Raw genomic sequence first — 25719 nt, 5'->3', positions numbered from 1 at the left:
TCCCCAACCCTGCAAATCCACCCCCACCCCAACTAACAATTGCCCCAAGTTCACCTTCCACCAGAACCAACCAAATCCATTGAAAAACTACTCCGCAAGCTCAAACCAACGTCTCTAGCTGCAGATAAATTATCCGCTGAATACCTCCACCTGGCTGCAGAAGTCATATCATATCCTGTCTCCATCCTAATTAACAAATCCATCTCCGAGTGTATAGTACCCAAGCTATGGAAAATATCACATATCATTCCTCTACATAAAGGAGGAACCTTCCTGGAACTCAATAATTACTGCCATACTACCCCTTTTATCTAAAATTTTAGAGAGGGTAATACACAAGCAACTAATGAAATATCTCCTAGAAAATAATCTAATAGCAACACAACAACATGGCTTTAGACCCTTCCATAGCACTTCCACTGCACTAACATAATTCACCAACATTGTCAATACTCACAGAAACAACAGACTCCTTGTATCTTCCACCTTACTTGACTGTCCAAAGCATTCAATATAGTTAACCACTATAAACTCCTTCTTTCACTAGCAACTCTAAACCTTACCACCCCTGCCATCTCCTGATTCAAAAAATACCTAGAGGGAAGGAAACAAGCTGTTATGTGGCAAAACCAACTCTCCCCCTCCCTACCAGTCTCCCTAGGAGTACCCCAAGGCTCAATCCTAGGGCCACTTCTTTTTAACCTCTTCACCAATCAGCTTCCAAGCAGTATTCCTAAAGCCTCAATAGTGCAATATGCAGATGATACCAACATTATATGTGCAGCCAAATCAATTGACATCCTTCACTCCCTAACACAAGAATTCTTTTCCGTAGCAGAAACTTGGATTACAAACCAAAGGCTCATTCTGAACCCAAGTAAAACAAAGCTAGTACTCTTTAGCCCCCACAGAGCCACACCTCCCATTGATTCTTTCTTCATCTCCTCCTTTAACAAGACCACAATCACCCCCACAAATCATACCAAACTTTTAGGGGTTGAAATAGATAATCACCTTAGATTTGAACTACATATTTCTATAACCATAAAAAAGTACATAAAAACATTGGCCTACTGTATCGTAATAAAAAATTCCTCACTGACCACTCCAAAACTGCAATAGCGAGGACTCACCTATTATCCACCCTACTTTATTCCTCCCCCGTGCTTACAAATCTCCATAAATCGACCTAAACAAACTTGATAGTTGTTATAATAAGATAGCCAAATTTGCTACAACCTCTCCAATCAGAACACATCACTATGAATGCCTAAAAAAACTCAATTGGCTAGAACTACCACTATTACTTCAACTCAATCAACTATCACTAGCTCACAAAATAATACATAACTCTGAAAACACCCAGCCCTATAAAATCTTTTGCAACCCTATACATCCGCCAGGACCTTGAGGTCTAGCACACAAAACCTCCTCAAAGTAACCAAATATAACAATGAAGCTGGTATGTCTGTCTACAGCCACTGTATAGCAAAAACCTGGAACTACCTTCCTGCCCACATAATTGACAACAAAACATAGTTTTAAGGACAGACTTTTGACAGTTCAAGAAGCTTGTTAAAACTCTCTTTTTGAATAATCGACTGTTTTCCTGTATCCCCCCCTGGCTAATGTCTCATTAGAACACTTCACCTAACTTAAGTAACTCTGTTAAGCCAATCAATCATAGTACTGTACCCACTTAGGACTGTTAATCTACTGCTCATCCCATCTTTCCAGGAGTTAGGGAAAACTTCCCCAGCAATGTTGAGCTCTCCATAAGCAACTAAAACCAGGAGAAGACAAACTGTAAATCAATTTGTTATCCTTCTCAACTAAAACCAGGCAAAGACATATGGTGAATCAATTTGTTATCCTTCTCAACTATAGCGAGCATCATCTGCTCTCTCTGAGTCTTATTATATGTCTCTCTGCTTTTACTCTGATAGTAAATATATCACAGGAATCTTAAACTTAGAAATATCTTCTAAAATGTAATATTAAATTGTAGAGAATGAATGTATCCTATCTGTTAATTAATATGCATGTCAAAGTCTCTTCTATGGAAATTGTATGTCAAAAGTCTGTCCTTAAAACTATGTTTTGTAAAAAAATTGTTTTCTTGGAGCTTTTCTCTCCCGGCCTCCACTGAAAATGGACTTGTAATCCAGTTGGACTCTCCCAGTCAACAAATGTAAAATAAAATAAATAAATAATAAAAAGCTATTGAAAGGCTTGGTCCTTCACCAGCAAATCTGCAGGCAGCTCAGCTGTACCACTATGGAAATTAAGGAGGGTATGATATCAAAGAACGTCAGTTAAACTAACCAAAGAAAGAAAGAAAGAAGCAAACAAAAAATAGCAGATTACATACATCAAATGTACATAAAAAGAACTAGTGAATATACTGTTTAATATCCAGCCACTCCAACCTCTTCTCCTCTCTCCCAACCATCTCAACAGTGCATGTATCACTAGTTGATTCCAAGCTATTGACAGATCAGTTAGATGCCTTCTGCTACTCCAATTAACCAGCTATAATGTTGTTACCCATGACAGTGGTATCTGTTGTATGAACTATGATATCATGCTATCCTAATAACTGAAGGTGGCTCGATGCCAAAACATTATAGTTTGAAAGTTATATAACCTGTCTACATAGTTTTAAATGTCCTTTATTGAAATAGCCGTCACATTTGTGTGTTAAGAAATGGAATGAAGCTGAATGGAATACAGAAATAAATAAATTTGTATTCTGTGTCCATTTTATTACAATCATTTGATGCACATGTACATATAGTTATGCATCTGTCTATATGGATTATATATTATATTTGAATCAAATAAAAGTGTCTACATTTTTCACATATACACTTCGTTTCATCATAACTTCATTGCAGTCATCAGTTAATATCAATATAATAAACAACTCTTATGAAAACACACTAAATGCATTTCTCCTGTAAAATAAAAATGAGCTATGGAAGAAGGATAATCTTAAACTGGTGGGATATATTTTATATGTTGGAAAAAAGATGGCAAGTACTGGTACTGCAGAGTTCAGGACCAAAATATCTCCTCTCATCTCTTTACATTTACAGGTTGATGTTTCTACCATTTTGCAGGGAAAGTAGAAAACACATTTGCTAGTTTACTTGGAATACATTTTATAAAGAAGTAAAAGGGGCATAGTGCTCTGATAATATTGGATATATTTATAATAATATATGTACACATCAAAAAAGTATACTTAGAAAACAAACATGAAACAACAGCCACCGTCCAATTCATTTTGCTCAGAAATCCAAGGGGGTTTAATATTATCTTACATTACCACTAAGAAACTAGTGTACCTACATAAGATGCTGAATCAATTATTCAAAATAATAATAATAACAACAACATAGTTTCATAGAGCAACCTTCCATTGCACTTTTTTCTTAATGACTGAAAAATAGCAGACTAAACATCTTGATGCTTTGAATATGAGTCTCTTCTAATATAAAAAGACATCCTTGATTTTGTTAACATTTTTACTATTATAACAGCAATTAGTATGTTAATGATGAATTACGTAAAATGTTTCAACTTTCATGCTGCATTTTTGTTCTTTTAAATATATCCCTAAATTTAATTTGCCGTAAACTTTTATGTTGATGAAATACTAGAAACAGACTAAAAATGTCATCTTAAAACATTACAATCATAATTCACTTAAAGAAGTCCAACTAACAGAATTCACTGTTATCTAATAATAAGTACAAAACAGTTTGACATCAGGCACTTCATTAAGTCTCCAGGTTTACTACTCTTGAGAAAAAAAGTCCATACAATTCCTTCTGTTTCAAGAGAATTATATATCTATAGGTATGAAGTTCAAAACAGAGAGTGAATATTGATGAACCTGTATCAAATGCTTGCCCACGGGTATAGTATGGCATAGCCTGATGCTTACGATAGTGGCAACTTAATTTAGTAGCTATTCTGTCAGACATCAATTCTTTAAACAAAAATGTAGAATGTTTAAACAGTCCAATATTCATAGTCATTAAGAGATGGAAGAAGTAGAACTAGAGATTCTCAAGAAATCTTCTCAGCATGGTAAGTTTGTTATTCTTTTTTACAAAGCTTACAGCTGTGGAAAACAATGTGACTTAGTACAAAGAACCTTAATTCAGCCAATGTCACAAATTAAATAAGGAACACTCTTAGCTAATGTAACTTAAAAAAGACACTGAAATGCTGAAAGAACAACTTAAAGGCAGATAGTCTGAAGCTGGTAAGCCAATGGAGAAATTACTAAACAGAAGAGCAAAATAGATTACCTTGGAAATAGCTCTAGGATGCAGAGCAGAAGAAATTTGCTTTTCATAAAAATCATTTTGGATTTATTTTATTTTTTTATTGATCCTTTGCTGACTGGGTTAGTCCCACTAGGTTAGTCTCCATTAGGGAGATACCTGAGGTAGTATTTATACAACTAGTTAGAATCTGCTAAGGGCATCTGGGAACTTGTCCTACTCATTTCTGTTTATGATCAGGAGCCTGTTTCATGAAACAATTTCCTGCTTCCATTCTAGGCAAAGTGTTAACCCCTGGAAGCAGGGAGTGTAATAGACTGTGAGTGAGGCAATGGCATAGGCAAGGATTTGCTGTCCTCGCAACAACATGGTGTGCAGCAGTTTTGTGTGGCAGAAGACAGAGAAAGATAAATTAGTCAGGAGACAGTCACGCCTTCATTAGTATGTGAAGTACAGAAAATGTAGAGGGATCAGGCAATCAAGCCTTCAGAGTTAATGGAAATGAATGGAGAAGATATAAGGGAAAGAGTAAAGATATCTGAACCTTTACTGGATTCTGAAATGTTATTTCAGAAAAGACTGTAGAAGAAGGTGTGTTACAAAGTGACTGTATTATTACACCCCTCCAGTTGGAAGGGTTGTGGGATGTTAAATTGCAGGGCTTAATGGCACAGAGTAAACCAGGGAATGGAGAAGCAACTTCATAAGTTATTATGGAAAGAGTCAGGAAGAAGAAAATGAAGAGACAGGAAAGAAGAAGAAGAAGTCATATGAATATGAAGTAAGAGAAAGAGAAAGAAGAAAAGAAAGGTAGTCTGAGCAAAGGAATACGAAATACCTTGTTGGAATTAGCAGTAAAGAAGAAAAAAGTTTGGGCAACTATGATATTTGGGACAATATATTGGTTCCACTGGGTACTTCACTGTAAGAGATAAGAGCTTTTATACATATTAGTAAAGACTCTTATTGTGACATTATATTTGAATCTAGTCAATTTATGGAAACATTTTTTGGACAACATGAGTTAAGAAAGAATTGTGGTCCATGGAATCTGTATGTCTTTCAGGTATTTAATAGGAAAACAAAAAAAAGAAAATATTTATACAGTTTTGTACTGAAATTGAAAAAGTGACACTTTAAGAATATCTAAAGACTATGAGTAAAGAAGTGATGGGCATTACAAAAATATATAATAATATTGGTTTATGGACTGCGGGCTGGGAATGTAATGTTATATTAAAAATGGAAAATGATAGAATTTTGCATATTCCTAGCATGACAAATATGGAGGGGAACTAGGTCATTATGAAATATTGTGGGCAACAAAAAGCATATTTTTTTCTGTGAAAATGCGCTTACTTAACTAGCATCTGTGATAAAAGAAAATGTTATCTATGTCACAAAATGGGTCATGATGCTTAAAGATGTGATTTGAAATGTTTCAAATGTGAAAAAAACAGGTAATTTATGGATGAATTGTAAAAAAAAGATAGAGGAAAACTAAGGAAGGGGAAAGTAGACAACAAGAAGCTGACCATGATATAGAATAAGAGGAAGAAATAGAACAAAGAAAAGTGCAAGGTGAACAAATGATGATTGAAAATAATGTGGTAAAGTAAAAGACTATTGTAAAAGATAGAATAAAAGAAAAAAAGCAGAAGAACAAATGTAAAAAAATAAGTGGAAAGAAGATATGAAATGGAGAGTATTGACAGGAAGAAAAACATCCATTGGAAAAACAGTAAAGGATAGGAGCAGAACATTCTTTGGTTTATGCATAAAAGAGAATAAGAAAGGAAAATGATAGTCACATGACAATTAAGGATATAAGTTTGGAAGTATAATGGCAAATAGTAAACACAGAAGTGAGAGGATTAGTAATAAATGTTAACAGTATATAGAATATAAAACTGAGAATAGCTGTACTAGGATGGTGGGCAAAATTAGATAATGATATGATTGTTTCAGAAGATACATAAATTATATCAGAATAATAAAGATTATAAACAGAAACAAAGGGGTGAGATTATCTGGAATATTGTAACAGGTATAGGAGTATTGTATAAATCATCAGTCAAAGTTTTGAATTTTACATTATTTGTAATGGGAAGAATAGCAGTTGTAGGTATGATATAGAAATGTTAAGGTTTATAGATTAATTGCAATATTTGCATATGTGCAAAGAAAGAGAAGGCACGTTCAAGAAATTATTATATTATGTAATCATAAATATGGATATACTATTGGTAGGTGATTTGAACTGTGACTTAAGAAAGAAAGAAGAGAGAGGATATGTAAAAGCAATGATAGAAGTGATAAAAACTGTGAAGCTATATATATGAAATAATAAACAATGGACATATAAAAGAGGTAATGTTAAGGCAAAAGATTATTTTATTCTATCTAAGAGCTTAAATATAGTACAAGAAAGAACTAAATGCACTTGATTTTCTGACCCTTTACCAATTTGTTTAGAAATTCAAGGAAAAAAGAATATATAAAATATGTATAGGCATAAAAAGAACAAATAAAAAACAATTAGATAAGAGGGTATACAGATGGTCAGACAATTATGGAGTGATCATGTAGGAATGAGAGATTTAAAAAAAATTGGATAACATGATGGATAAATTATAAGGATAAATATAAAAGCTGTTATTTGGAATGGCAAAGCTTAAAAATAGAAGCGGGGAAAAATCGAAAGAAGTAAGTAGATATGATTTGGAAGAACTGATAAATAATAAGAAAGAATTCTATAGTAGAGAGAAACAAATATATGAACTGAACCAAGAAAAGATTAAAAGTATCTATTCAAGCAAAGATGTTACTTACACAGAAAAATGAAATTATAGCACCATGTCTGAGTACCAATTTTTAAGAATAAGGGTGATGTGCAGAGCTGTAGTAACTACAGAGGGATTAATTTGATCAGTCACAGCATGAAGTTATGAGAAAGAGTAGTAGAAGCTAAGTTGAGAAGGGAAGTGACGATTAGTGATCAGAAGTATGGTTTCATGCCAGGAAAGAGCACTACAGATGCAATGTTTGCTCTGAAAGTGTTGATGGAGAAGTACAGAGAAGATCAGAAGGAGATTCATTGAGTCTTTGTGGACTTAGAGAAAGCATATGATAGGGTGCCTAGAGAGGAGTTGTGGTATTGTATGAGGAAGTCGCGAGTCTCAGAGAAGTATGTAAGAGTAGTGCAGGATATGTACGAGGGTAGTGTGACAGTGGTGAGGTCTGCGGTTGGAGTGATGGATGCGTTTAAGGTGGAGGTGGGATTACATCAAGGATCAGCTCTGAGTCTTTTCTTATTTGCAATGGCGATGGACAGGTTGACAGACGAGCTCAGACAGGAGTCCCTGTGGACTATGATGTTTGCAGATGACATTGTGATCTGTAGTGAGAGTAGGCAACAGGTGCAGGAGACCCTGGAGAGGTGGCGATATGCTCTAGAGAGAAGAGGAATGAAGGTCAACAGGACTAAGACAGAATATATGTGTGTGTGTGAATGAGAGGAAGGATAGAAGAATGGTGAGGATGCAGAGAGTAGAGGTGGTGAAGGTGGATAAGTTTAAATACTTAGGATCAACAGTTCAGAGTAATGGTGAGTGTGGCAGAGAGGGTGAAGAAGAGAGTACAGGCAGTATGGAGTGGGTGGAGAAGAGTGTCAGGAGTGATTTGTGACAGATGAGTACCAGTAAGAGAGAAAGGGAAGGTCTGCAAGAGGGTAGTGAGATCAGCTATGTTATATGGGTTGGAGACAGTGGCATTGACAAAAGGACAGGAGTCAGAGCTGGACATGGCAGAGTTAAAGATGTTTAGATTTGCACTGGGTGTGATGATGGTGGACAGGATTAGGAATAAGTATATTAGAGGGTCAGCCCAGGTTGGAAGGTTTGTAGACAAAGCCAGAGAGGCAAGATTAGGTTGGTTTGGACATGTGCAGAGGAGGGATGCAGAGTATATTGGGAAAAAAGATGCTAATAATGAAGCTGCCAGGTAACAGGAAAAGAGGAAGGCCTAAGATAAGGTTTATGGATGTGGTGAGAGAGGACATGCAGGTGGTTGGTGTGACAGAGCAAGATGCAGAGGACAGGAAGAAATGGAAACAGATGATCCGCTGTGATGACCCCTAATGGGAGCAGCCAAAAGAAGAATAAGATTTGAGTAATATAGCAAAACAGAATAAAATGTTGATAAGAGGGTTAAGAAATAAAAAGATGAAAAAGTGAGAAGTCAGCAAGAAATAATCAATGCAGTGAAAGAGCGTATAGAAAAATATTTAAATTAACTTGTTTGTTTGTTTGTGTCCTTCTGCTTTTCCCAGTTAGGGGTCGCCACAGCGGAACTCCGGTCCACTAATGATTGGCAGTAGATTTTTTCTTGCTGGCTTGCCAGGCCTAATGCACAACCTTTAATAAAGGAATGCCCATTCACGCATGTTGCCACACAGAAGACGCTCTAACTGAGAATCGAACGGGCAATGTCTAACTGTGAGGCGACAACACTACTGCAGCACCACCACCGTTAACTAAGATAGATAAAAGATAGAAGTAGAATATTAAACAACATGACAGAACAACATAACAAAGAATTAGAAGCATAACAATGGAAGAATTGAAAATGTATTAAGAGTGGTTAATTTAGAATGAGCTACTGGACTAGATGGGATAGAATATCATATGTATAAAAATATGTTAGATTGACAGAAGAAAAAATGTTTACAATTGCTAAATGAATGGTTGGAAGAAGGCTTTGGAAAAGGAGAAATTTGTATTGGAGCTATTAAATTTATGTGGAAAAAGGGGAAAATATGGTTTAAGAAATTTGAGGTCAGTAGCACTTAATAATTCAGATTGTAAAATATGTAAGAAAATGATAAAAATAAGGCTTGAAAAAAAAATAAAATACTGGATGATGCAATATTTGGAATATTATATAGGATATATATACATATATATATATATATATATATATATATATATATATATATATATATACACACACACATATATAGGAAGCCTATTTACTCAAATAGTATGTTACACTTTACAAGTAGCCATCCTAAACATTTCAAACGTGGTATTATCAAGGCCAACTAGTGAGAGCAGCCCGAATGAATAGACTATTTGACGATTTTTTGACTGAGTGTAACATTATGAGTAACATGTTCTTAGATAGGGGATACCCTAGCAGGTTGGTCAATTCTATTAAAACAGAGGTCATTCATTAATGGAGTATGGATTTTTCTGTACCTATTTTAAATAGTACTAACATGCCAGACCGAGTTTATGGACATCTATTTCCCGATAGGGCAAATGTTGCTAATGATAGCAGGATTTTTAATAATGGCCAGGCAGTCATAGGTCTTTCCATTGGTGATAATAGTTGTGAAACTAGGTCAAGCAATCATAAGAAGGCAATGTGCCCTTTTATATGTACCTATACTGTTTTTTGCCTGATTGTGAGCTCTTTTGGCCCCAAGCTACTGGACTGGTGTGGCTGCTTTTCTCTTGTGAGGTTCGTTACTTTTGCAGCATTGTTTTCGGGTTTGTTTGTCATGGCTGCTAGTCCGACGGCTTCTTTGGGGCAGGATCAACAGTGGGGTCTCCCTGTGGATCCATCCAGGTCCGAATTGGACGGATTTACCCAGCTCACGGGCCAGTTGACTACTTTGATCAATCTCTTGACTCCCATTGGAATGGGAATTCAGACATTACTTCACGAGCAACGGAACCTTTCCAAGTTGGTTGTTCCTACTCAGAGAAATCCACCTGCTCCTGATTTCAATGATGGTGCAGTCCGAGTAAGGCGGAACGTTAATTGTGCTTCTGTTCCTTCCACTGACTTCAATAGTACGCCAGTAGCTTTACGTAACACTGGTTCTCCACCTATTCCAGCGGCTCAGCCGGTCGGTGATATGGAATCTAACCACCGTCCTGCCTCATCCTTTAATGAATGGTTTTTGTTAAAACCTAAGTTTGAATATGAGGAGCACTATCAGGGCCGTGGCACTAGCGGCGTTACTTATTCTGAACTCCAACGGCGTTTTGAGAACGCCCTGTATCGCTACAAGACTTTAGAGTTGGACAACTTATACCTTACGGAAAATTTGAACAAAGGTACTGTACCAAAGGGTTTAAGGGTATATAAATACCCGAATCAGGTTATATCGGGAAGCCCTTTTCATAAAGACCTCATTGAGGCTTTTGATCAATGTGGGCGCAGTATTGTGAAAGCAATAATTAAAAAGAACAATGAGGAACTTGGTATTTTACAGCAGGATATTTCTGTATATTATAAACGTATGTCTGATGATTTGCAATTTGATTCTGGCAAATGTTATGAAATTAGAAGGGATGTTGACTCACACTGTGAAATAGTATTAAACCGCAAATATAAAAAACTAAGAAGGGATTTGGTAGAGTATGAACAGGGGCGTCAGTACCCTAATCCACCTCCATTCAAACAGCAATTTTATCGCCATGACCCTGAGCAAGAATTTCCCCCTAACAGTACCTTCACGGAGGCTCCTGTAGAACAGATGAATATCGAATTCCCACATGGTGAAGGGGATGAATTATTTGGTGACGGGGAGCATGCCCTGCGTAGGTCAGAGCGTATACGCCAACAAGGGCAGCAACCCCTCAACAATTGCCACCCTTTAGATCAAGCCCCCCTGGCACAAAGAGGGGGAGGGGGGTATTCTCGGGGGTGGAGGAAAAACCAGAGGCAGAAATGGTAAACAACCATGAGCATGTTGTTACAGCTTTGGGACAATATACTTTACACACCTGTAACAACTATCACATTTACAACTATAGTGACTTTGTGATTTCTGATCATTGTTTTCAGTTGTTTACTAAGGGGTTTAAGTATGTCCCTAACAAACATAGCAATTTAATTCATGCCATTTTAGACCTCAAGCTTTTTACCCGTAAACTAAACCTGGAACACCTGATGGGGAATTCCAATGGTGCTCCTGGTTTCCTTTTGAAAAAATCTAGCACCTTCAACCCCCCCCTCCATCCACAACTAAAAAACTTTGAGAAAAGGATAGAGGGTAGGTTTAGGAAGGAGTTGGGGTTGGATCATTTCGTGGCCAATTTGACATTCCAGGAAAGACAACTCCTTGACCAACTAAAAGGTGATCCCACCCTTAGGGTTATGGAACCGGATAAGGGTGGGGGGACAGTCATTATGGATTGTCTTGTATACCAGGGTAAAATGTATGAGATCTTACACGACCATCAAAAATACACTTCCGCCTCTTTGAATGAAATCAATATATCTTATCACAAGATAGATCTAGTTGTGCAAGATTTATTTGATCAGGAGGTTATTGATTTCCAAATTTATACTTTTCTCTCAAATACGCATCCCAGGATACCATCTATTTTCGGGATACCCAAGGTGCATAAAAACCCCCTTGACCCACCATTAAGACCCATAGTAGCATCACAGGGTTCAAAGACCCACCCCATATCTAAATACCTTGACTGGAGAATGAAGGAGTTATGGGGTAGAGAGGAACACATTCTCAAAGATTCATGGGCTTTTTTGAGGAGTATTACTCCAGATCTGCTTGTAACTAATATGGTATTTTTAACCATTGATGTAGTAGATCTTTTTTCTATTATTCCCCATGAATTGGGACTTGAATGGTTAGAAGAAGCCCTTTGGGAATGTTCCCATATTACTAACAGCGACGTGCATGCTATTACTGAATTGATGGGCCTGGTGTTAAAGAACAATTTTGTGTTCTTTATGGGTGAATATTTTCACCAAGTGACAGGTGTTTCTATGGGGGCAAATTGTGCACCTACTTATGCTGATATTATCATGTATATTTGGGAAAAGAAATTCATCTTGGATAGCCCCTTTTCAACATTTTGGAACTTCTACTGTAGATTCCTCGATGATACTTGCATTTTTTGGATGGGACCAATGGATGGTATAGGGAAATTTATTGAGTACATACATACTACCACTAATTTTTTAAAGTTCACACATCATATTTCCCAGCATAGTGTTAACTATCTGGATGTGACACTAACTGTGGGTGACCATGGATTTAAATCCAACATTTATCGTAAACCCACATTTTCTAATGGTTACCTACATTACCAGAGTTCCCATCCCAGTTTTCAAAAAAAGGGAATCCTCAAGGGACAATATGTTCGTATTTCACGGATGACTTCCCTTGATGAAGATTACCATCAAGAATGTTGTACACTGCAAAATTTATTTTTGGAAAGGGGTTACCCTGTATCGTTGATTAATACGGTGCAAGAGGAAGTAACACTGGCTAGGACATCTAGATTTGCTCCCATTCTTGGTAAAACTGAAGTCAATACTGAAAATGTTCTCACATGTAATAGGACAGATCAGTTTTTTGGTAGTTTTACATTCATTACAGAGTTTAGTGGAAATGCGTCCCATGTAAGGAATATCATTGAAAAAGAATGGGATATGTTCAGGAAATTGACTGACCTAGATGTTTTCAAGGACAGAGACATTAAAACTGTATTTAGGAAGGGTATTAATATCAAAAAGACACTGGAACAATCAGATTTTTCCAATGTACACCCTAGAACCAACACAGGTACCTTCAAGTGTGGCCATTGCTCCTCCTGCAAGTACATTATACAAGCTAGTCATGTTTTTTTGGAAAGCAGAAGTAGGGATATCAAGGCAAGGGGTCACTACAATTGTAAGACAGGTGGTTTGGTTTATTTGGCAGTATGCCAAAAATGTCCAGCATTTTACGTTGGAAAAACTGAAAGGCTATTTCACAGACGCATATACGAGCACATATATGATATCTCTAAGTGTAAAAATACCAGTGCCTTATATAAGCATACTACCTTGTGTGAAAATGCAAAATTTTTGTTTTTTGTCCTTGAAGTAGTTCCAAAGGACATTAGGGGGGGTCCATGGGAGGCTTGCCTTGCACATAAAGAAACATACTGGCAGATTTTGTTGGAAGCCAACAAATCCCCTGGTCTTAATGAATCCATCTCGATTGCTCCATATTTGAAAATTAGGGCACAGTATATCAAGTAAAATGTTCCTAATGTGTATTATTTTTAGAATATATTTCCATATATATAACTTTTTAAATGCAAATATATTTGTATATTTAGTATTCAATATGTAAGTTGAATTTGTTTCGTTTTCCATAAGATTTTTAATTAATCCTATGTTTTTAGTTTTTTATTTTAAGTTGTGAAACTTAGATATATATATTTTAAGTATTTGTGCTTGTGCATTCACACACCTTTTAGGAAAATGTTTTTTTGAAACTAGGTTTTTTGATCTACCCTAGTTAAATGGATTAATTAATTAATTAGTGTTTTGCAACTAAGTATTTAATCTGAGTGCAAACAGGAAATTGATGTATCCGATGAAGTCTTCCTGAGAGACGAAAACGTGTGTGTTGCCTATTGCAGGAGTTTTACACGTTAATAAATCGGTTTGTGGAACATTTTTGCCTGATTGTGAGCTCTTTTGGCCCCAAGCTACTGGACTGGTGTGGCTGCTTTTCTCTTGTGAGGTACCTATACTGTTGACAACTGTCTGGTGCAAGATATTATCAGGAAGAACTGGGCCATCCTTATGCAGGACCAGAGGATAGTTGACACATTCGGTAGGGGTCTGCAGGTAATTTTCAGAAGAGGAAAACATTTGAAAAATTTATTAGAGTATGTTAAACCACAGGACAAGAAGGGTCAAATGCTACCATGTGGAATGTGTCAACAATGTAAATATATTTAAAAAAAAAACAAAGATAAAAATTAGGGATAAAGAAATTAGTATTAAGGGGAAATACAATTGTTACACCCAAGGGGTTGTATATGCTGCTATTTGTTGCCAGTGCCAAGCATTTTATATTGGCAAAAGACAAAGCAAGCTAGGCCAACAAATGTATGAACATATGTATGAGATTAAGCAAAAAAATGAGAAAAATGCTATACACAGACATGTTAAAAGTTGCCCTGAACATAGTTTTAATTTCATTGTGTTACAACAAATTATAAGTCAGGCAAGGGTTGGTCCATGGAAAATACACTTTGAAGAAAAAGAAACTTGGTGGCAGCTTTTCTTAAATGCTTGTTCTCCCCCAGGGTTAAACGATATGATTTTGATTGTAAATAAATTGAAACAAAGTATTCAATAGGTGATTAGATTTAGTATTCTGTCCCTAGTCAGTATAGGTACATCTATTTATTCATAGTTTAAAAATATATATTTTTAATAAAAGATATATTTTTAATAAAAGACATATTTATATAAATGTGCATATTCTTCAAAATATGCTTTTTTTAAAAAAATGCAATTTTTCTAGCATTGCATTATTCGTACATAGATTTATGAACTTATATGCTTAGATTACTTATATAAAATGAGTCTTATCTTTCATGTATTTTTTAAAGTATTTAAAAGTATTTTTAACAGTATTTTTCTAATTATTATTTATACGTATTCTTTCATCAGTCGTGTTTACTTGTGCTTCTATTTAGATTAATTCTTTTTATATTTTTTACTATTGATTAGCTATATTGGAATGAACTGCTTAGGGTATGATTGTTGCTGACATTTGATTGCATTATCTTATTATGCTGCACTATTATCAAATTTCATTGGTTGATTAGTTTATTGCCTATATAAATATTAGGGTTTAAATTTATTGAAATTGTCTGATGAAGTCTGGTCACAGCTACCAGATGAAAGCGCTTACTTTGAGTGTAATAAATTTTGGTTGTTTAGCTGATGTTCCTAGCTTCGTTTGTTGGATTTGGTTTTGCTGGTTTTATTGGTGTTCCTGTTTGGTTACAATATTTGGAAGGAAAGGAAAACGAAATCAGCAATTATTAATGATAAGATTAATTGTATATGATATTATTTATAGGAAAGTAGATGCAAAAATTATGGATGGTGATTTATATAAAGCATTTGATAAGATACAGCATGAGGTACTATGTGTTATAATAAAAGAGTATAATTTAAGTTAAACAATTAAAATGATTTGTGGGACAGCATATAAGAATAATAAAGTAAATGTGTTAGGGAATGTATGCTTAAGTCACAAAATAAATGTAAAGAGTGGTATAAGGCAAGGATGTTGAGTGAGTAATATTTTGTTTGCATTAGTTATGAATGCAGTAGTTACAAAGACCAACATGTCTCTAAAGGTGGCAGAATATAGGATTTTAAAAAGTATCAGGATACCAGATATGCTCACATATGCAGATGACGTAGTATTTGCAACAAAGAATAAAACAATGGATGGAGGAGGCTATCAAGATATCTAATGGACAGTTGAATGCTATAGGAATGAAGAGCAGAAATATAGAGGAATTAGGCAAGACAGAGGATATCCAATTTAATATGAAGGAAATAACACTATCAGATATAACATTCAGAAATGGCATGGTAAAAATAAAGCGATGAGAAGATATAATAAAAAATAAGGAATATATGTTTGTTTTTGTGAACATATAAACTATCCTGTAAGAAGAAGGTATATTTAATAAACTCTTTCTAAATTAGGAAAAAATGGTGTATTTGGGAAACATTTATATGATTCCTATAAAATATGACAAAGAACTTTTGGCAGTTGCATTCTTTGTTATATGGAATTACAGACTGAATCCAGCAAAACAAGAAGGAGGATAGTGACTGATAAATCCAGTGGTGTATTTAGCATTTTTCACTAATAAGTGTGATAATGGCAGAAAAATATAAAACATTATGGTGTATGGTGGACAAATTTAAAAGTGAAAGAAAAAAAATCAATGTGGAAATGAAAGAATATCAAGAGAATATGATACCATGGAAACTAAGCTTAAGAGAATAAGCAGAAAAAAAGAAAATATGGTATATGAATGATGAATAAGTGTTACTGTATATATTGATGGGAGAAAATTGAGAAAAGAAAGATAAAGGTATTAAAATCAGAATAGAATGGTGTAAAAATATGTAGAATGTAGAACTTCTTTATGGATATTATCCATAAATAAAAAAATTCAAGTAAAAACGAACATGCCATATAAAAAGACAGAAAAATAAAATATTCTTTATGGATATTATCCATAAATAAAAAAATGCAAGTAAAAACGAACATGCCATATAAAAAGACAGAAAAATAAAATATGCATTCATTGTGATAAAGTTGGGACAACACATTTTTTCAAAGGTAAAAGGGTAAAAAAATATGGGGAAAGTTGTATAAAGAAAACTACTTGTTTAGTATTAAGAAAATTCAAAATTTAGGCATGGATATATTGGAATTTGGTTATTGTGAATATAAAAGAATGGAGTTTGTAAAGACAATTGATAGAAACATGTTTATATAATTTGGACTAAATGTAATGAAAGAATGGAGCAAATAACATTTAATGTCAAAGGATATTGGCAGAGATATTGAGAAAAATAAGAATTTACTTATAGGAAAAAAGTGGGGTCATAAAGAGAATGTGTATAAAAAATAAAAATGTAGATAGTAAGGGCAGGAAAGATGTTTTTAGAAGAGTATAAATAATTGTAAATAGTGTATAATATGTAAGTAATGTAAATGGTGTGTATAATAAAGGGCCCCTACTTTTTTCAATAAGTGCTATGAGATCTTTGACATCCATCTGAACTATCACCAGCATCTCATCAGAAGGATGGCATACTGTGGAGTACAGCCCTCCCTTTATGCTACACTGCAGAGTCAACAACTGATCTACTTTGTGTGGGAATAGAACCCCAAACTTTCTGCACCAAAGACCAGTGCACTACCTGTCACACCACTGACACTTGCTTTATATTTGCACAAGGAAATTTGTGTAAATGGTTTATAGTATAAGAAAAAAGTCAGAAGGAAAGAAAGTGTACATTAGACTCCCTCTTATCTGGCCACCCTTTAACTGGCCTCCTCTCTAACCAGCCATCCAATTTCTGCCGCAGACTTAACAAAAGACAACAGGGAAGAACAACACTTCCACTTGCTCTGGGCTAAATAATGACACACATTTGAGTTTTAGACTTCATATTCATTAGAAAAATGCATACTAACACACATCTTGTTAATCTAGCTGATTTATAACCTGTACATGCTATTTGTATGCTTTTTTTGATTAACCAGCCATTTGTTTATACAGCCTAAGGTCCGGTTCCAGTGAGACCAGATAAGAGGGAGTTTACTGTAGTTGCATTGTTACAAAACTAAAGAAGAGTTTGTAAATATAAGCAGAAAGAATAGGAATAAGATGGAAACTTTTTTATTATAATAATATAAAGTATATACTTAGTGTCTATACTTAGGAGAAGGAGTAACTGTTGAGAGGAAGAGAGAAGTATGAAGAAGGAGCCTTGCAAGATAAAGAGAGGTCTACTGCTAGAAAATAATGGAGGAGTAATTACCCTGTGTGAGGAAGAAGAAGATGGAAGTAGATGAGCCTGGGGAGTCACAGTTAAAAATCCAGTTGGCTTGTAGGTGTGTTTTTAGATATGTTTTAAACTGAGCTAAGCATGTAGTGGCTGATATATTAATTGGCAGAGTGTTCCATTTTTAGCTATACAATTTGAATAGAGGGAGTCTCCTGCAGTGTTGCTGGCTTAATGACTTGAAGGAGAGGTTTGTTATAGGGCCCTAGTACTGGAGTAAGAATGTATTAGGTTTTGTAATGCAGGAGGTTTCTCAGGGTAGTAAAGAATTTTTATGGGTTTGTAAAAGCTGGTTTTAAAGGAGATGATGGGGAAGTTCAAGCCAGTTGAGTTGTTTAAGGACTGATCAGTGGTGTGAGAGATGTGAGCTATTGGTGACAAATTTTTCAGTTTTGTTTTAGCAGGCATCAAGTTTAGTTATATCTGATTTTCTATGATTGTTGAGGATAGCGGAGTTATATAGAAGTGTAGAAATGAGATGTGTTTTTGATATTTTAGCTGTGGTGCTATCTATGAGGATTTGTTTAGTTTTATATAATCCTCCTAGTTTTTAACTTACTTTCTTTATGGTAGATGAAATGTGGGTGTCAAATTTCATGTTGCAGTCTATCTCAACTTCTAGAAGTTTGGTGTGAGTGTCAGGAGAAATAGTTGTTTTATTGTTAGAAATGATAATAAATGTGGAAATGGGACTGCCGTGATTAGTCGGCTGGAATATGAGAAGTTTGTTTTTATTTGGGGTTTAGTATTAGTTGAGAGTTGGTAAGCCATTCTTCTACAGAAAGGAAAGAGGCCTGTGTTTTAAATTGCAGTTCTTAGAGGGAAGGAGAGGAACAGATTAGTGTTGAGTCATCAGCATATTGGATGACTGAGGCATGTAGAGTAGAGGTATGGAGGTTGTTTGTGAAGACAGAGGAAAAGTAAATGACCAAGAATGGAGCCTTTGGGAACACTCAGTGTGACTGATAATAAAGGGGAGAGTTCTTGCTTCCATTGTACTGCTTGCTGTCTATTTGTTAAATAGCTTTGAAACCAGGTAATGCTAAGATTCAGTTCTGAGAAAGATTTAATGAGTTTGTTGTGATTAAGAATATTGAATGCCTTAGAGAGGTCAAGAAAGATAACAGATACATAGTGTCCATTATTTTTATGGTTGTTCACTGTATGAGTGAATGACATAAGGGCTATTGTGGCGCTGTGGTAGGGCCTGAAGCCATGTTGAGTGTTTGTGAGAAGGATATGGGTGTTGAAGTAATCCATAAATTGTGTGTGTATACACACCTCTCCAGTATTTTGGACAGAGGTGAGAGTATTGATATAGACCAATAGCTGGTTAACTCTTTTGAGCTACCCCCCTTTGTGGAGTGGAATAATGTGAGAAATTATTTACATCTCAGGAACTAGATATTTGGATATTGAATGGTTGATATGAATGGATACAGGGTATGCAATGGTGTCAGCAGCTATTTTCAAAAATTTAGTTGGTAGTTTGTCAGAGTCTAAGGTGGTAGGTTTTAGATACTTAAGGAGTTTCTTAATTATATCAGTAGACACAGTGTGGAAGGTAAAGCCATTGTTTTTAATCTGGAATTTGTCTGGTTGGCTGGAGAATGGACAGCTTTGATAGTCAACAAGTGCAGGAATGGATTCATTGAGGAATTTGCTACCTTCTGCAACACGTGTTCTTTTAGTGGCATTTTAAGATGTGTTAACTTGACAATTTTCAGTCAGTGTAAAAAAGAAAGATAACAGTTTCAACTCCTGATGCTGCAAACTGCAACAATTATACATAGCATGCAAAAATATAATTAAAAGATCTGCAGCTTTTCCTAGGGTAGAAAGGTAACATATTGCAAATTTGGAGCTAGCAGGCCCACGACCAGTAAGCAGGCTCATTCATATGTGACACTCCATCTATGTAAGACAAAAAAGGAAATGGCTGATTCAGATGAGAGAGAAAAGAGTTGAAAGATGGAACAGTTGAGAAGGAATTCTCCTTAGAGATTATGACTTGTGAGTTTTGTTACCTACGGATTTGTCTCTGAGTGAAACATGTTTGAAGTTGAGCTACTGTAGTTAGGCCTCAGCAATCCCTTCAGTCACTAAAACATGATAGCCAGTGATAACTGTTTTGTTTTCTTTTTTGCATGCTATCTCTTAAAAAGGATTATTATCTTTTTCTATGTGAAATGCAATGGCTGTCTAAATTTAGCTATTAACTGTATTGCCTAACTCATTCTTTCCTAAGTAGAATATTTATCCACTTTAAAAAATGGCTGGCTATTTGCTTATGTATTCGTTATTTGAGAAGAGGATATATTTTTTCTAATGTAAAGTGAGCAAACATTTTCCACTAGTATGCTGCCATCACCAATGGTCAGTACTTTTCCCCTTTGCAACAATTTTGTTAGAAACAACTCCTTCTGTTGCTATGACTGCATTTTGACCAATGTGGGTCTTGGCTTATTTCAGGAGGTTAAATTAGTAGAATATATGCAATGTCCTCCTCATAAGCCACGGTGGTACAGCGGTAACGTTGTTGCCTCACAGTAAGAGGTTTTCCTGTTCGATTCTCATCTGGAGTGCCTTCTGTGTGGAGTCTGCATTTCCTTCCTGCAGTCAAGTGGCCTCCAAAAGACATGCGTGAATGGGTGTGCCTTTGCTGAAGGTTGGGCATCAGGCTAGCAACATGGCCCCATAAAAATGTACTGCCAATCATTAGCAGACTGGAGTTCTGCTGTGGTGACCCCTAACTGGGAAAAGACAAACAAACATATGCAATGTCCTCCTCGATTGACATATTTTCTTCTGGAACATCTAGCCATTTACTTATTTCTACCTTCATGAAGTTAATGCAATCCATTCCCACCCACACTGTGGGAAACCTCACATTTTCTTTTTGTGCTCTTTCTTTTTAGATCTACATTTTTTGAAAGATTTCTCCATTTAATGCCTCCGTCTCAGTCATTCTTTCCTTCATTTCTATTTTTTACCTCTCCAGACTTAGCAGGTCATCAGATTAAATATTCATACTTCAAATTTTCCACTCATTTTTCATTTGTTCTTATTTAGTCTTCTGAAATCCCACTACTTTAAACATTTTGGGATGTATCTGGCCAATTTTTCTTCTAGTTTATGGAATGTCATCTTCCCCGTTGATGATGCACATAGGTCTGTTTCCTGTTAATCAGTTTTGAGGGTCTTCTAATCTATTTTCTTCTTTTTCCTAGTTGACTTCTTTTTTTTTTTTTTTTTTCAGATTTTCCCTGAAATTTAATATCTCTGCTCAGTGACATATGGAATTTAGAAGTCGTAGGTCTTTGAGTTGAGAGATGAAAGTGTTATTATATTTACAAATAGGTAGGTGACAGAGCAGCTGTGAAGCATGCAGTGGAATAGATAGAAATATACATTGAATGTGATATGATAAAATAAGAAAAGAAATCCGGTGTGTTTAATGAATTGCATAAAAAATGAACACACGCGTGACTCAGGCACAGTTATGAAGTTCATCTGCTATGGCCAATAAGGTTTTTGAAATGGAGACTAAGATGTTAGGAAAAAATATACAAAAAGGGATGTTGACTATGAATGGAAAAATGAGTTTCTGTGGAGAAACAATAACTAGTACAGCGGGATGAACAGAGTGGAATTCACCTGTGTCATAACTCTTGTGCCAGAAATGAATATACAAGTGTATCTGCAGTTATGGGGAACTCATCTAACAGCAGTTGGTCATTTGTAAGTTCAACAAACAATTCTAACAGCATTCAACTAATGGGGTATCTTGAAACAGGCTTTTTATTTTAGGAGAGGCAGAAAGGGAAATTTACCAAATACTGGACAAGGCAGGCAACAAAACTTTAAACACAAATGGCTTGAGTAATATACATTTTCGGAATCTGTATTGTTTCTTCTATGACTGTTCTTATTTGCCTCTATATAACAATCCCTTATCTGTATTAAATAAAGGTTTGACTGTTTTGTAATATAATTCTTAACCTTTCATGGCTTAATGTCCATGAAGATACTTTGATAGTTTTGCCCCTTGGTTTAAAGTTTATTCCAACTGATATTTTAACAGGAACAAGACTGAGTTAGAACAATTTTCATAGGTAAATTGGCTTGTATTCATAGTCTGGGGTTTCTGAAATAACTTAAGGTTATCTGCAAATAGCGGCTCTACATGGATATGGAAATAGGTTTAGTGATAGTTTTGATGAGAAAGGAAAAGTGAAGTGTATTTTTTGAACACACGTCCATTTCTCACTAAAGAGTAGGTTGTGTAAAGTTTAGCATAAGGAAGTTTTTAATTACTTCACAAAAACCTGAGGGTTCACGTTATTGTTTTTTTTCCAGATATTGCAGACAAGCATAGCCAAGTACAGCCAGGTTTAAAACATTTAAGTAAAGTTGCAGACTGTGTAGCAATTAAGATTTTTTTAAAGAAAAGAGGTTTAGAATGTTTATATAGGGGTATTTTTTTAAGAAAAGAGGTTTAGAATGTTTATATAGGGGTATTTTTTAAGAAAAGAGGTTTAGAATGTTTATATAGTGGTATACTTTTGTGTACACCCTGATAGTTTCATTAAAGTATGGAGGGGGGATAAGAAAGACTAAAAAAGGGGAGACAAGTAAAGAGGGGAACACACAAGGAAAACATCAAGAGGGTTTATGCTGGTGGAGGTGGGACAGGATAGACACTATGTTTTTGTCAGGGGAATAGACCCCCCATTTTTTCTTTTTTTAATATAAGAGAGTAGCGTGGATGAGAAATAGATAAGTGGGTGTAGGAGAAACGATAAGGGAAGAAAGGTTGAGGAAGTGCCAGCTGAATTCCCATTCCACAGCCCCTCAAACACATCTACTGCCAAATGGCGTTGCAGTGAAGTACTCTGATTTGAGTCAGTAGGGGCCTGAGTTGGTGCAGTGCTCAGCACTAACTGGTAGGGGCCCCTGTTGGTACAGTGGCCAGCACCAACTGGGAAAGCACATCTTCAACATGCTGAAGAGTGGATTCTACTGCCTGAATTTTTCTGTCCACTACCTCTACCAATACGTCTTCTTCCAAGCTCTGAGCCTCCCTTTTGGTGACGGTTTCCATGCTACCACATGCCAGAGTGAGTGCAGCATGGATGTCCTCAGAAGGGCAGAGGGTGTGCATTCCTTGGCCTGGGAGGTGCATGTCAGCCTGCTGTGGAGGAACTTGTATCTGTAAAAAAGGAAAATAGATGGGAGAGAAACTAAACAATAACAGATCAAGACATGCATAATCAAAATAAGAAAAAAGAGATGAAAATGTGGAGAGAAACAAAACAGAAAATGCACAATAAATCCATACATCATACATGCCATGTCATATACTATTGAAATATTACAGTAGAATCATTATTAAAGTAAAACTTGTGCACAGGAAGTATTTAATGCATACAATGGGAGCAGTCATTTGGAAAGTGCTTGAGGATTTGGGAAGGATATCTGTAGTGCTTATTTATACTTCATAAGAGTTCATATGGCAAGTGCTTGTAGACTACTTGAACGGGTGTGTGTATCTCTCAAGTTCTGTACATACCGTACATTCAATACAACACTAAAATACTCTTTGTAATTACTAGAAGCAATCAGTTAAAATGGACTAATGCTATTTATATTTACATATTTGTAACATTAGCTTGAACTGTAATGGTTTCAACTGCATTTCTTTGATCTGCAAAGCTATAAAAATATTTTACATATGAGCAATACAGAAAACAGTTGTAAAAAGAGTACAGAAGTTATACACAGTCCCATTTCTTTCTTGCAGTAAGATCATGATTTCAAATCCTTTTTTATGCTTCTAATACATATTGCAAACTGGTAACAGAATTCTCTTGGGCTTTTGTTATACTTATCAGAAGATTGAACCAGCATTTATACTCTTCTTTGTTGTATCTGGCAATTATACTCAGTCTTTTCCTCAGCTGTAATTAGAAAAGAGAAGGCAATTATTTCAATTAACTTACTTTCATTATATTGTAACATGTTTTTCTACCAATTGTAGTAACTCTTGTAAATATTTTGACCTCCTGTTGTAACTATATTATACTGTTATTTCATTGATTGATTGGTTTGTACATTGGAGCTTTTCTCCCCGGGCCTCCACTGAAAATGGATTCTTTTCAAACCAGTGGACTTTCCCAGTAAACAAATGTTAATATATAATAAATAAATATTAATGTCAAAGCAACAACTTTTTGTTCATATAATACTGTGCTAATATTCCTTGTCAAGCAAGAGAAACATAAATAAATACTATGTTGTGCACATGTAGTACTGTGTTCATGTATAACTTATTCACAAACACAGAAATGTGGAAATTCATGGTAGTTTGCATTTCCTATTCTGTACAATTGTGTCTGATTTGATAGGTAATATAGAAGTGTAATAACATTTCTCAGTAAATTTTGTGTTAGTCATTCACTTCACAAAGCAACTCCCACCCCCTCCTACAGCCTCCAGTCTAACTTGGATGTGGTCTGAGACTTCATTCATGATGTACATACAGGTAAAAATACTTTTGAACAAACACTTGTGTTTAGCAAATGTTTTAATTATATTTCTATGGCCTACGCAAAACTAGTTTCATGTAATGTAATTATTAAGTTATTTTTGGAAATAATAATAAATGTTAATGTATAATAGTAATTTTATTTTCAATATTGATAAATCCATTAACACAGACTTCTTTTGACCCACTACATAATTTATAGATATGCAGATAATTTAATAAAAATATGTCACATTTGTGTGTGTGTGTGTGTGTGTGTGTGTGTGTGTGTGTGTGTGTGTGTATATATATATATATATATATATATATATATAACATTAAAATCTGTCAAGATATTACTCATATTCATCTTATTTTTAAAAAGATGCACCTATGATTGCAAACATGCTCATAATTTCCTCTGAATTTCATTGTAGCATTACAAGTAATATTTAGGTCCCTGTATCTTTTCTGAAAATACATCTAGTTATGCAAACTTGTTAAACATTTTTTTTTTATTTTACTATGACACAATGAAATATTGAACATTAAGAAATGAAAACTTTTTTTGCTTACTATAAAACTCTGTCCTTCTCTCCACTACTTAGTCTACCCACAGCCAGCTGGTGAGCCCTACCCTTCTGTAATTCATCAAAGTGGCGACAACACTGCTAGCTGGAGCAGGTTATACCTGTTAGGGTTGACAGGTGGTCATCCAACTCCTACCAAATATCTTTTTCTCATGTAATATGGATAGTGCATTCCTCAGTCTTTTCTTGATAAGAATCATTGAAAAGGATGAACATAATGAATGTTTCCTTGTCAGTCTAGCTAGGACTATGGCCTTGTGCCTTTACACATGATACCATCATTTGAAGTGCCAGAACAACAATGAGGAAAGTATGGTCATGGATGTATTAATCAAGGTTACAACCACTCCCTGTTGGGTGTGACATTACTCTAAACAACCCTTCTTTACTAGCACAGGCATTACAATACCTATTGATATTATTAGCAACTTTGGTAGAACCATAACTGCTTTGTCACAAACATTTTTCTTGATTTTTCTTTTGTTTGATTAAAATAGAAATATATATATGAGTAATAATTGCTATTAAAAATGATCATTGGTTAAGGTTATTTGTTGTACCATAACACTAGCATGTCTCATATACTACAGCAAAATTTTGCTTTTAAAATGCCTTTGTTTTTGTTGTTCTTATTTATCTTGGGAGGAATAAATGTCATTATATGTGTTATTTTTAAGTGTTAGGAACTTATGATTTGTTTGATGAACTAGGGTGTGACACAAAATTTTAGGTAGGCAGGTATTACATATAACTTGACATTTAGATGACTCCATTTTTTTTACCACCTTCTAATTTTGATTAGGGCCATTCTCACATTCCTGCTGCAAGCTTGGGATAGCTGAGGAGCTGTTATTTTTTCAAGCTGATG

The sequence above is a fragment of the Protopterus annectens genome, chromosome 2.part2 (assembly GCF_019279795.1).
Source record: "Protopterus annectens isolate FY-2018-M chromosome 2.part2, PAN1.0, whole genome shotgun sequence".
NCBI classification, from domain to species: domain Eukaryota; kingdom Metazoa; phylum Chordata; order Ceratodontiformes; family Protopteridae; genus Protopterus; species Protopterus annectens.
The sequence above is the reverse complement of the archived record's forward strand: the minus strand, read 5'-3'. Positions refer to the sequence as shown.